Source organism: Perognathus longimembris, chromosome 9 (genome assembly GCF_023159225.1).
Source record: "Perognathus longimembris pacificus isolate PPM17 chromosome 9, ASM2315922v1, whole genome shotgun sequence".
NCBI classification, from domain to species: Eukaryota; Metazoa; Chordata; class Mammalia; order Rodentia; family Heteromyidae; genus Perognathus; species Perognathus longimembris.
This window is the reverse complement of record NC_063169.1, coordinates 25,997,543-26,010,945: the sequence shown is the minus strand read 5'-3', so window position 1 is coordinate 26,010,945 and position 13,403 is coordinate 25,997,543. Positions and strand designations below refer to the sequence as shown.

Here is a 13,403-nt window from a genome sequence, read left to right as displayed (position 1 = left end):
ATCTGTACTTTGTTCTTAATAATTTTTTTGGCTTGTATCAGTTATACAGCAGGGGAGGGGATTTCATTATTTCATATCCATATGTGTTAACACTATATTTCAAACAATTTTATCCCCTCCAACACATTCCCTGCACCTTCTAGAAATAGAATCTCTAAGAGATTTCCTTACTCTGTTTTCATAGTTGCAAAGGGTGTATTTTGCTAGTATTCAATCTTCTTTATTTTCCCCCAGCTACATCTTCACTCCCCCTACTGCCCACAGTCGATTTCTCTTCCCTCCCAATCCCTACTGATCATTAGCTTTTGCTGAGTTGCTCTTGTGTTGCTCTCATATATATGTGCAACACATCTGTACATTGAAACTTGGTAGTTTTTAGGAAGCTGAAACAAACATTCATAGATGAACAGTAAAATCTAAGCACTGAAATTTCTATTCTGAGGAAAGGAATGGTTTTTTAAGTATTTGAAATGCTGTTTTAATGTAGAACACACAAGTTCCTGAATTGAAATTTGTCTAAGATGCCAAGTAGAGTAAGTACCTAATCACAACATGTGACTTAACAAATGAATGAAACCATGGGTACCAAAGAGTGGACATATCCTGCTATTTTATCTACCCTTTCTCACTTCAAGACAAAGCACAACCAGACTGTTACCCCATCTGTGGTATGGGATTGTGTTGTCACAACCCCAGGAGACTTAGCAGACTTGATATTTATCAATAATGATAAATAATGTATTTCAAGTAAATACTGATTTATTTTTTTGCATGTGGATCCTGGGGCTTGAACCCAGGGCCAGGGCACTATCAGCTGTTTTGCTCAGGTATAATGCTCTACTACTTGAGCCACAACTTCATTTCCGGTTTTTTGGAAGTTTATTGGAGATAAGTGTTTCACTGACTTTTGGCTTGAAACCATGATCCTCAGATTTCAGTTTCCTGAGTAGCTAACATTACAGGTGTGAGTCACCAGTGCTCAGCTAAGTGAAGATTAACAAAAGGCTCCTTGGCTTTAAAATGTGTCCTTTGAGGTATTTTTAAAATGTAGCATTTATAATTTATATTATAGTTTTTCAGTAGTGTTTACCAGTAACAGTAATTCCAGCAGTAAGCCCTTTCTTTGCCTTACTTCTCTGTGTGTGTATGTGCGCACACACACACACACACACACACACACACACACACACACACACACACCCGTACTAGGGCTTAAACACAGAGCCTAGAGCTGTCCCCTAGCTTTTTCTCTCAAGGCTGATGCTCTACCACTTGAGCCACAGCTCCATGTTCTGCTTCTTTGGTGGTTAATTGTAGATAAGAGTCACACAGACTTTTCTGTCTAGGCTGGATTGGAACCACTATCAGCTTTCCAAGTAGCTAGGATTATAGGAATGAGACAACAGGTTCCCAGGTTAGATTCTTTTGGTTAGCATAATTAATTTTCCATTCACTCATATCCTTGGATATATCAAAAGTCTGTTCCTATATTACTTATTTGTGTTCTGTTATAGTGACAATACAATTTTGAAAAAAATCTCGTCAATTTGTAGATATTTAGTTCGTTTTCAACTTTTGGCTATTACAAATAAAGGTGCAGTCAATATTAGCCTAAGACTTGATATGAATATGTGTTCATATAAGAAACCTCTACTGTTTTCTAAGGTGGTTGTACAGTGTCTGAGAGTTTTAGTTCTTTCACATCCTAGCCAACATTTGGTATGGCTGATCTTTCTAACTTTGGCCATTCTGATTGGCTTACTATGATATCTTCTTGTGGATTTAAGGGTCATTTTTTTCTGATACTAGGTGTTGATCTCAGTACCCCAAGCTCACTAATATTCACTTGGCTGAAGTTCTACCACTTGAGCCACCTCCAGCCCTCCTTTTGGTTTTAGTTTGCTTTCTCTAATCCCTGATGGTGTTTGATATCATTTTTTTTAATGGTGCTGGTCTTGGGGCTTGAATTCAGGACCTGGGCACTGTCCTTTGAGCTTTTGTGCTCAAGGCTAGTACTCTTATCATTTCCGCCACAGCTTCACTCTTGGCTTTGGTAGTGAACTGGTGCTTTCCTGCCCAGGCTGGTTTGAAATGTGATCCTCACATCTCAGGCTCCTGAGTAGCCAGAATTACAGGCATGAGCCACTGGCACTTGGCACTGAGTATCTTTCAAGTGATCATTTGCTATGTGTTTGTCTTCTTTGGTGAAATGTCTATTCAGACTATTTTCTTATTTCAATTTTATTATTTTATTTTACTCTGTGAGACAGGATCTAACTAGACAGCCTGGGCTTACCTCAAACTCAAGACCTTCCTGCCTATATCTGCTGAATGTTCAGCACCACATCAGCTGTCAGCCTATTTTTAATTAAGTTGTTTATTTCTTTTTGCTTGAACTCAGGGCCTGGACACTGTCTCTGAGTTTCTTTGCTCAAGGCTAGCACTTCGCCACTTGGGCCATAGTGCCATTTCTGGCTTTTTCTGTGTATGTGGTACTGAGGAATCGAAACCAGGGCTTCATGCATGCTGGGCAAGCACTCTACCACTAAGCCACATTCCCAGCCCTGTTTGTTTCTTTATTATTAAGTTTGAGACTTTTTTTTTCTTTTTCATTTTTGTGGGTCCTGGGACTTGAACTCTGGGCCTGGGCACTGTTTCTGAGATTCTTTTTCTCAAGGCTAGCACTCTACTACTTAAGCCACAGTGCCACTTCCTGAGAGATATTAAAATATATTAAATAAAAGTTCTGTGTGATCCATGTTTTCTCCTACTCTTTTGTTGCTTGTCTTTTGTTCTCTTAACAGTGTCTCTCAAAGGCAGAAAAAGTTTGAGGATTGGGCAATTTTGCATCATTTTTAAAATATATGTTACAAGGTATGGAATGAGGTGAATATCAGGTGAATATTCACTTGCTCTAGCACAGCTGTTAAAAACTCTTTTTCTGGGTTGCCTTTATTGAATATTCACTGTCTGTGTATGTAGATCTATTTATGGACTGTCTTGTCCATTTACCGACCTGTCTAACTTTATGCCAGTTTTGCAATGGCTTAATTTGTTTTTTTTCGAAGTTATTTTGACCCTTTGCTCTTTCATATACGTTGTAAAACTCACTTGCCAATTTTTACAAAATAGACTACTGGGATTTTCACTAGGATTTTTACTTCATTCATCAATCATATAAGGAAGTCTTTTCATCTAAATAATAATGAATCTTCTGACCCATCAGAATAGTATCATTTATTTAGGTTATCTTTAATCTTTCCAGTAATGCTTTGGAGTAATGTATAGGTACTATATATCTTCTATCAGATTTGTGCCTAAATATTAATATATTCAAGGCCATTGTAAATGGTACTATTTTAAAATTTCATTGCTAAGTTTTCATTACTAACATATAAATACAAACGACTGTGTGTGTGTGTGTGTGTGTGTGTGTGTGTGTGTGTGTGTGTGTTGCTAGGGATTTTAAATTCAGGTCTTGCATATATTTCCATGTATTTCCTAGGAAAGCACTCAACTGAGCTATATCCCCAGCCCCTGAAAGTGATTTTTTTCTCCCTAATACTGAGGATTAAACTCAGGGTTTGGGAACTGGTTTTTAGGTTTTTTTTGTTTTGTTTTGTTTTGTTTTTTGCCCAAGGCTGACACCCTATTGGTTGAGCCACAGCTCCATTTCTGGCTTTTTAGTGGTTAATGGAGATAAGAGTCTCATATACTTTCCTGCTTGAACTGGCTTTCAACTACGATCAGCAGATCTCAGCCTCTTGAGCAACAACGATTTCTGCAAGTGATTTTTGGGTATTGGTGGAGTGTTCTGAAACTTTGCATAACTTGTGGTTCTGCCAATTTTAGTCTCCCACATAGCTTACGATGATAAGCATGTGCCACAGCACTCAGCTACAGGCTGAGAAGGAGTCTGGTCAACTTTTCTGCTTCAATTTCCTTTGAACAGTGATCCTTCCATCCTCAGCCTTCCAAGTAGCCCAGCTTATAGGTGTGAGCCATTGGCACATGGCTTCCACAGCCTTTTTTTTTTTTTATTGGAATGCTCTGTAAATTTTGTGCATTGAAAATTATGTTGTCTATAAATAAAGACATTTTTATAACTTTTCTATTCTGAATGATTTATGTCTTTTTCTTGCTGGATAGGGTTGGATAGAACTTTCAGAAGACTATTGAATAGATGTGATGAGAAAAAAAATTCTTAGCTTCCTGAGTTTAAGAGGAAAATATGGCACCTTTTACCATTATGCATAATATTAGCAATATATGTTTCATAGATACTTGGAGTTAAAGAAGTTTGTGTCTATTATTGGGAGTTTTTAAATATTGTTTGTGTTTTCTTTTGAACTGAGCCTTGAACTTGTAACTCTCCTGCCTGTTTGCTGGGTGCTAAGATTACTGGTGTGTCCACCACAAAGCCTGGTATTCTTTTAACTTTAAAATAAATGGATGTTGGAGTTTTCTGCATCTATTGAGATAGTTACATAGTTGTTTTTGTTTCCTTCTGTGCTGATACTAGAGCTTGAATCCATAGCTTTTTTTTTTTTCCCAGAGCTGAGCAGGCAGGCGCTCTTCTGCTGAGCTAAATCCCCAGCCGAATCCATAGTTTTGTGCTTTCATTGAGCTTTGCTGTTTATGGCTGTCGCGCTATCACTTGAGCCATGACTCTAACCCATCAATTATTCTTTAACTACAGAAGGGTGTGGTGACCCATGCTTGTATTCACAACTACTCAGGAGGCTGAGAATCAGAAATCTGAGATCAGCCTGGGTACAAAAGCAGGATCCTGCCTTATAAACAGAGAAAGGGAGTTGAGAGAGAGTGGAGAGAGGCAGAGAGGAGAGAGAGGGAAGAGAAAAGAGAGGAGAGAAGAGACAGGAAAGAGCAGAGAGGGGAAAGAAAAGAGAGGAGAGAAGAGACAGGAGAAAGAGAGTGGAGAAGGGAAATAGGAGAGGGGGAGGGGAGAGGAGAGAGGAGGGAGAGAGAAAGAGAGATCTGTCTTCCTTGTCTTTGTTCTTATGTATTCAATGTTTTCCCCCCTCTGTTGCTTTTAAGATTTTATGAAGCTTTTTTTTTTATATAGCAATTTGATTGTGATGTGCCTTCGTGTGGTTTCTTTCTTTTTTTTATTTTTAGTTTCTTGGATCTGTGGGTGTATAGTTTTCATCAAATTTGGAAAAATTTCAGCTATTATTTCTTTGACTATTTTTGCCATAGCCTTTTTCTGTCTTTACTGTTCTCAACCAAATTCAGTTACATTATTTTAGATCATCTGAGGTTGTCCAACAGTTCACAAGTTACTCAGTTGTTAAAAATAATTGATTTCTGTTGCTAGGCTCTCATGATGTTCTATAACATCTGTCATTAATCCCTTCTGGTGTAATCTTTATCTTAGATACTGTGGTCCTCATCTCAAATAAGTAATGTGGTCTTTTTTAATTTTAATTTTGTTTCTATTTATTGTCAAAGTGATATACAGAGAGGTTACAGTTTCATATGTTAGGCCTTGGGTACATTTCTTGTACTGTTTGTTACCTCCTCCCTCATTCCCCTCTCCCCCTCCCTCTTCCCCTCTCCCCCCACAAGTTGTTCAGTTGGTTTACACCAAATGGCTTTGCAAGCATTGCTTTTGGAGTCGTTTGTCTTTTTATCCTTTGTCTCTCAATTTTGATATTCCCTTTCACTTCCCTAGTTCTAATACCAGTATATACAGTTTCCAATGTACTCAGATAAGATACAGTGAGAGTGCAGGTACAACCACAGGAAGGGGATACAAAAGGATCATCAACAATAGAAGCTACGGTTTCACATAGCATGTTGAAAGTAATTACAACAGTGATATAACACTTGTTTCCATAACATGGAGTTCATTTCACTTACCATCATCTTATGCATTCATTGGGGCATAGCTATTAGGCTCTTGTGATACTCTACTGTGACTAGCCTAAACCTGTGCTAATTAATTATTCCCTATGAGGGAGACCATAGAGTCCATGTTTCTTTGGGTCTAGCTCACTTCACTTAGTATAATTTGTATGTAATGTAGTCTTTTAAAACATATTTCACATATCAATCTTTCTCTTAACATCTGGAATAAACTTATAATAACTATTTCAGTGTCTGTGTTAATTCTAAACCTGTATCCGTTCTGGTTCAGTTTTGATTATTTAGCTTCATAGTCAGTCAATTTCTTTCTTTCTTTTTTTGCACAACTGGACATCTTTGGATGCCAGACATTGTGATTATTTTAGGATTCAATTCTGTTGGATGATGGATATTCTCATGCTACTATATATAATGGTGAGCTTTGTTCCAAGAGACAGTTGAGGAACTTGGAAGCAATATGAACCTTTCAGGTTTTACATTTGAGATTTGTGAGAGGGGAAAAGCAGCAGGTAGCTTATGTTCACTATTCCTCACTACTGATTTGAAACACTTTTGAGTATTTTACCCAATGTCTTCTGCAGTAGGGGTTTTCTAGTCTGGCTGGTAGGAGCAGGTGTTGTTCCCAGTCCTCTGTGAGCTGTAAGTTCTGGTTATTTCAAGTGGGTCTCTCCATTCTTGAGACATTTCCTCATGTACATATGTAGATTAGTAATCTGCACAACGTTGAAGGGGAACTGGGTGCAGACCTCTGTGGCTCTGCTTATGCACAGCCCTCTCTTCCCTGCCATCTCTTCAAATTGCCTCCCTGGCTTAGGAAATTCTTTGGTTCTTTCTTTCTGAGCCATCTTCTGGAAACTCTCTCCAGTAGTATTCTGGGCTCAGCTTGTATTCTGTCTATGGGGGATTACTGTCCTTTGCTGAATGGTATCCAATATCTTGAAATACATCACTCCATTTATCTTGTTTGTATAGTTGTTTAAGGTGGGAGTACAAATATAATACCTGTTGTTTCATCTTGATTGAGAGCAAAAGTCCTGTATCCCATTCCCTCCCTCCCTCCCTCCCTCCCTCCGTCCCTCTGTCCCTCCATCCGTCCGTCCGTCCGTCCCTCCCTCCCTCCCTCCCTCCCTTCCTCCCTCCCTCTCTCCCCTCCTTTTATTTGATGTCTGGTACTGCAGCTTGAACTCAGTGCCTCACTCTTTTACTTAATTAACTTTGTCGCTTAAGGCTGGTTCTCCACCATTTGAGCCTCTCCTCCATTTTTGGCTTTTTGATGGTTAACTAGAGATAACAGTCCCTGAAATTTGTCTGCACAGTCTTGATCCTCATATCTCAGCCTCCTGAGTAGTTAGGATTACAGGTGTGAGCCCATAGGCACACTGAGTGCTTTACAAACCATGATTTATCATATTTCTAATCACACAGTATAAACTTTACTCTGCTACAAATGGTATTTTGCAGTATGTAATTACAAAAATTTTCTGAGAATAAAAACTATTCTGTGAATAAAAATTATTAGATATTTAAATTATGAGGTTTGTTATGAGGTTTGTTGTTCATTCTGATTTGTTTCCTCCAGTCTTTTTCTTTCTTTGTTTCAGAGGGATTTTTATTTCAAAAAGCAGGTTTGGAACATGCCTGTATCCCTATCACTTCTGTTTATTTTATTTTATTTTTTTTATCGTCAAAGTGATGTACAGAAAGGTCACAGTTTCATATGTTAGGCATTGGATACATTTCTTGTATTGTTTGTTACCTCCTCCCTGTTTCCTCCAGTCTTAATTCTCAAATTATTCATCCTCCTTTTACCATATTCCATGTTCTCAACTATTCTTCAAATTTTATTGAGCCTTGAAAATCATAACCAGAGCTAGGTGTGAGTAACTAATACCTGTCATCCTAGCTACTCAGGGGGCTGAGGTCTGAGGATCCTTATTCAAAGTCAGCAGGAAAGCCTAATGAGACATTATCTCCAACTAACCACCAAAAAGCCAGAAGTAGCTCAAGTGGTAGAGTGCTAGCCTTGAGTAAAATAAAGCTCAAGCTCAGTGTATGGGCCCAGAGTTCAAGTACTAGGACCAGTATCTACCAAAACCAAAACAAAGAAACATAATTGTTTGTATGTAAGCAAGGTCCTAGGACATAGCTGATATGTTTAATCCATTAGAATTAGGAGGTTTGTAAGTAATATCTCATTTTCCAGTTTATTTACAGGTATGCACATCAATTCATCTATACCATGCAGAAGTTTGATATAAAGAATACAAAGCTATAAAGTGAGTAAAAGATGAAACGAAATATTAGAAAAGAAGAAGGAGCAGTGGGAAAAGGGACTTGGGATTTTGCTTCAGCTGTGGCACTGACCAGTTTGGTGTATTTGGACAAACTGCCTAACCTTGGACTTGCACCCATATTTTTTTTCTTATTTATTGTCAAAGTGATGTACAGAGAGGTTACAGTTTCATACATTAGGCATTGGATACATTTCTTTCTTTCTTTTTTTTTTTGGTCAGTCCTGGGCCTTTGACTCAGGGCCTGAGCACCTTCCCTGGCTTCTTCTAGCTCAAGGCTAGCACTCTGCCACCTGAGCCACAGCGCCCCTCTGGCCGTTTTTCATCTATGTGGTGCTGGGGAATCGAACCGGGAGCTTCATGTGTAGGAGGCAAGCACTCTTGCCACTAGGCCATATTCCCAGCCCAGATACATTTCTTGTACTGTTTGTTATCTCCTCCCTCATTCCCCTTCCCCCCTCCCTCTTTCCCTCTCCCCCATGAGTTGTTCAGTTGGTTTACACCAAACAGTTTTGCAAGTATTGCTTTTGGAGTCGTTTGTCTTTTTATCCCATGTCTCTCGATTTTGGTATTCCCTTTCAGTTTCCAAGTTCTAATACCAGTATATACAGTTCCAATGTACTCAGATAAGATAAAGTGATAGTGCAGGTATAAACACAGGAAGGGGATACAAGAGGATCATCAACAATAGAGGCTACGGTTTTACGTGGCATGTTGAAAGTAATTACAACAGTGATACATCACTTGTTTCCATAACATGGAGTTCATTTCATTCAGCATTATCTTATGCATTCATAGGGGCATAGCTATTAGGCTCTTGTGATCCTTTGCTGTTGCACTCATGTTTGTAAAGTGAATGATCTGGGGCAAAAGATTAGCAATGTTCTTTCACATTGTTGTGGGAGTTCTATGCCTTAATGAATCCGTTACAACAAATGAGCTGGGCAATATACAAAGATACCAAAACTTTTTGGGAGAGAAGAAAATAGGACTCCAACTCTCTCTCTGTATAAACTGTCTATTAGGAAAGTCTGCCTGGATAGATCATAATATTCCCTTGGGGGTGAGGCACAAGTCCTTTGAAGTAAGTTTTCCTTTAGGAAATGGGGATCCAAACCTAGGAGAAAATTTGGCACAAAATGTACAGCTAAGGCTATTAGCTGCTTTAGTTTATATCCTCAAAGCTTGCTCTGGGAACTGTGGATGAGCAAGGAAATATGGATAAGGGAAAAGGTCACTAGATACCACATTCCACTGAGGCTCCACTGAGGCCTGAGTGAGGGTCTGCTGCCGTCACAGCTGGAACAGCCATGAGTAGTAATGATTCTATTGTCAGATGGGGTCATAAGCAAGACTGGGATATTTCCAAGTTCACACATCTAGGGGTCTTAAAAATAGATTCTGCCCTCTGCCAGTAGGTTAGGTTTGGGAAAATAAAGAAGTTGTGGCTATATAAGAAGTCCAAGTTGGTCAAATCCAAACTGATTGTCATCTAAACATGAATATCTAGCTGTCCTTTGAGCTAAGCCTTCCAGAAAGTTTAAAACACAATTAGTTCTCTTCATCAAATAGTAAAACCTGAAGTCTATTATTATTATGGAGTTGTTGATAGATTTTTACTTCTGGGTATTTTTCTGGATTTTGTTATGCTATTATTGGATAATTCTTTCTGCCTTCCTATGTTATTTTTCTTCCTCTTGGCCATTCCTTTTCTGTAGCCTCTTATTGACTGAGGACTCCCTGGTGGCCCCGGGTGTTCAAGCACAGTGGGTGGTACCATTTGTTTTCTTTTCTTTTTTCTTTTTTTCCCATTGTGGGGCTTGAACTCCGGGCCTGGGCGCTGTCTCTGAGCTCTTCAGCTGAAGGCTAGTGCTCTACCACTTGAGCCACGGCACCACTTCTGGTTACTTTCCTGCCTGGGCTGGCTTTGAACTGTGATCCTCAGATCTTAGCCTCCTGAGTAGCTAGGATTATAGGTGTGAGCCACAGGCACCAGGTGAGAGGTACCATTTCTTCAGCCTTTCCCATTCTCTCATTACCACTGCTGCTCTTTCTCAACTCCTTCCCATCTGTATAGTTTGACTGACCAATGCCAAATGGGATTCTGCCTCTCCAGTCCTTGCATGATATCCCATTAGCTTTTTTTCTCCTTTCTTTGCTTATTTTTAAAATTTTTATCTTTAAGTATAAAAATGAGTTGCCATTTAACAAAGCAGTTTATGAATATATCTTGATCAATGTCACCCCTTTCATTCTCACTCTTTCTTTTCGCTTTTTTTTATTTACCTTACTAATACTAATTAAACAACATTCTTTCCCATAGTGCAGGAAATCCTGAAGTCTTCAGTAGGACTCATGGGATCCAAGAATGAAATACTTTATAGCATAGTAACTCACAGAGCCCAGAATAGCATGTGGGAGTCTGACAGCCAGGCTTTACTCTAAGCATTAGACAATGTGTTAAAGTATGTAGACATTAACTGAAATCAGATTGTAAGCAAGCTTTCCAAAGGTTCTGATTTGAGTTTTGGCTGGAAATCACTCTTCTTTTTGTAGCCAAGAAACTCCAGCTACACATGTGCATCTACATATATTTCTATCATCTCCTCCTATGGCTCAACAGTAAAAGTTAACTACTATTATTTGATCAGAGTATATTCATTCCTCTAAATGTTCCACAGCCCTGAACTCCTGTCAATCACAAGCACAGTATTAACCACTGCAGAAACCATCATCAATGCAGTCAACTTTTCATTCATTACTTGGTTGCATTCAGAAGTTAAAACGTTCAAGAGTAAGTTCTAATTGTAAAAGTACAATGCAGAAAGTTAAAAAAAAATCCACAGTGGGAAATCTGAAAAGCTACAATTCACAAAAAGTTAAATTTTACAGACAGCCTGTCATGTCTAGAATGTTTCAGATGGAAAGAAATGACTGTGTCTCACAGGGGGATGTAAAAGAACAAATTATAAGCCATTTCACTTCATGTTCGCACTCCATTGCTCTCAGAACTGTGCATTAAGTAAACCATCCCTTGAATCAAACATGAAATGATTTAGCAATTGCTGAGTAAATTTCTGCTTTTATCAAGTAGTCTTTATTTTTTTTAAGTTGTTTACTATAAACCTGCAAGGGTTGGTTGTTTTCTTTTTTTAAAGAAAAGTTATCAAGTCTCTAGAAAGTTATCACAGTGCTATTAAAGTTACCTTGTTATTACTTTGGGATTGGAAACATTTTCTTACCATATCAAGAATCAAACTTCTTACTTAAAGTGGAAAGCAATACAATTTCTGGATTTCCTAATGGAAAACCGCAGTGCTTGTCACTTAATGTCACTAATGCTTTGGAAAGCTGAAGTCTGGGCCTGACACGGAGCAGCTGAAACGTTTGTGTGCTTTATTTACTCAAACATTCCATCTGCGAGCATTCTAGTTAGTGCCAAGGGAACTGAAATTTAGGGCCCTGGTTAGAAGGAAGCACTTGCAATTGCATCATCTAATCCTTAATAGCCCTGAATGCTTCTCTTACTTCAGGAGAAACTTCCATTTTCCTTGACCTCACAGAATGAAGTTCAACTTATGGACATAATTAATGATACTGGTTTTTACTGCACAGTGGAACAAAAAACCAATTATTTAAAGAGGGCATCATATTTTTATTTTTGTAAATTATCCATGGATATGGGTTTCATTTATTCCTTTATATACACCAAAAGGAAAAATAATCCTAAATTCTAAAATGTTCAGTATGAAAGAAGTGAGACCAACCAGTACTCTTTTCTACTCTTAAAGATAAACAGAGTGGAGAGTCTGAGTTTGTTTATGGAAGTGGCTCTGGAGGAAATAGCAGGATGCTGGTAACACACTATTTGTATTGAGCTGAAAGCAATTAAAAAAAAACTAGCTCAGAAAGAATTAGAATGTTTGAAACTACTATTTGTGAAGAGATAAAACAATGGGAATTACTATTGTCATTATTTTTTGGTGGTATTGGGATTTGAATACTGAGGGTGTCACACTTACTGGACAGGTGCTGTCACTTAAGCTATGCTTCCAGCCCTTTTGCTCTGCATATTTTTCAGATAGGGTCTTATTTATTTTGCCTGAGCTAGCCTGAATCTCCATCTTTGTATTTATGCTCCCTGCAGTAGTTAGCATGATGGTATATCACAATGTCCAGCTTTTTCCTGTTGACTTGGGGGCTCTTGAAACTTTCTGCCCAGACTGGAGAGGAGTCTTAATCCTCCTGATCTTAGCTTCCCAGATAGCTGAGACGACAGGTGTAAACCACTGTTCCCAGCTCTTATGTGAATGGGACTTTATGACTTGGCTGGCCTCCAACCATGTTTCTCCTAATTTCTGCCTCCTGAGTAACTAGGATTATAGATGTAAGCCATTGGCATCCAACTAGAAATTCTCATCTATTGATAGTTGTTTCAGTCCTAGCATGATTTAGTAAAGTTGAAGCTTTGCATGCAGTGTGATCCAGTGATCTTATTGCTAGGTTATACTCCAAAGACACCAACATGCATTTGTAACAGGAACTCACTAGGAATGATAATAGCTGCATTGTTTAAAACAACTACCACTGGTAATGACATAATGTCCAACAGTAGCAGAATGCCTATATACATAGAAGTATACAGTGTTCATATATTTGTACACAATAATATAAAACAAATTAGAACCACATGCTGTAACATGGATGGAATCTTAGACTCCTATGTTGAATTCTTAACTACAAAAGCAAGACACATAATAATAATAATACATTATCTGATTCCATTATCAAGTATGAAACAGGCAAAATATCTAAATATTAAAATGCATAGTAATATATAGTATGAACTGAATAATGTGTTATCTTCCAACAACCTGAAGGGAGCTATCATGAATGGGACAAGGACCCTTACAAGAGATGCTATTTCAGTCTCTCCCTACCATGTGAAGACTTAATAAGATGATGACCATAAGCCAAGAAGAGCCCTCAGAAGGCCCTGACCCTGCTGACACTCTGGTTTCCAATTTTCAACCTTTAGAATGGTAAAAAATGAGTATTTGTTGTTTGAGTCATCCAATATGGCACTTAGTAACACTCAAAGGTAGAAAAAGCGTAAAGTCCAAGCTAAGGATTCAGTTGCCTTTTGGGGAAGATAGGTGCCCTTGGAAAGGGGCACTAATAGGTCTCAGAGTTGCTGTCAGCTGGCAGGTTGACTGGATGTCA

General features: G+C 38.5%; 1 protein-coding gene across 5 annotated transcripts in view; it reads right to left on the bottom strand.

Annotated features, from left to right (window-relative positions):
• The window catches only part of Bach2 (BTB domain and CNC homolog 2), a 338,421-nt gene that overhangs the window by 69,048 nt on the left and 255,970 nt on the right, over nt 1-13,403 (bottom strand). The window contains exon 2 of one of the 5 annotated variants that reach the window (XM_048353830.1): nt 10,769-10,776. The exons of the other annotated variants lie outside the window; for them this stretch is intronic. The gene's annotated coding sequence lies outside the window, so the exon portion shown is untranslated. The remainder of the gene's footprint in view (nt 1-10,768; nt 10,777-13,403) is intronic. 5 annotated transcript variants of the gene reach the window in all.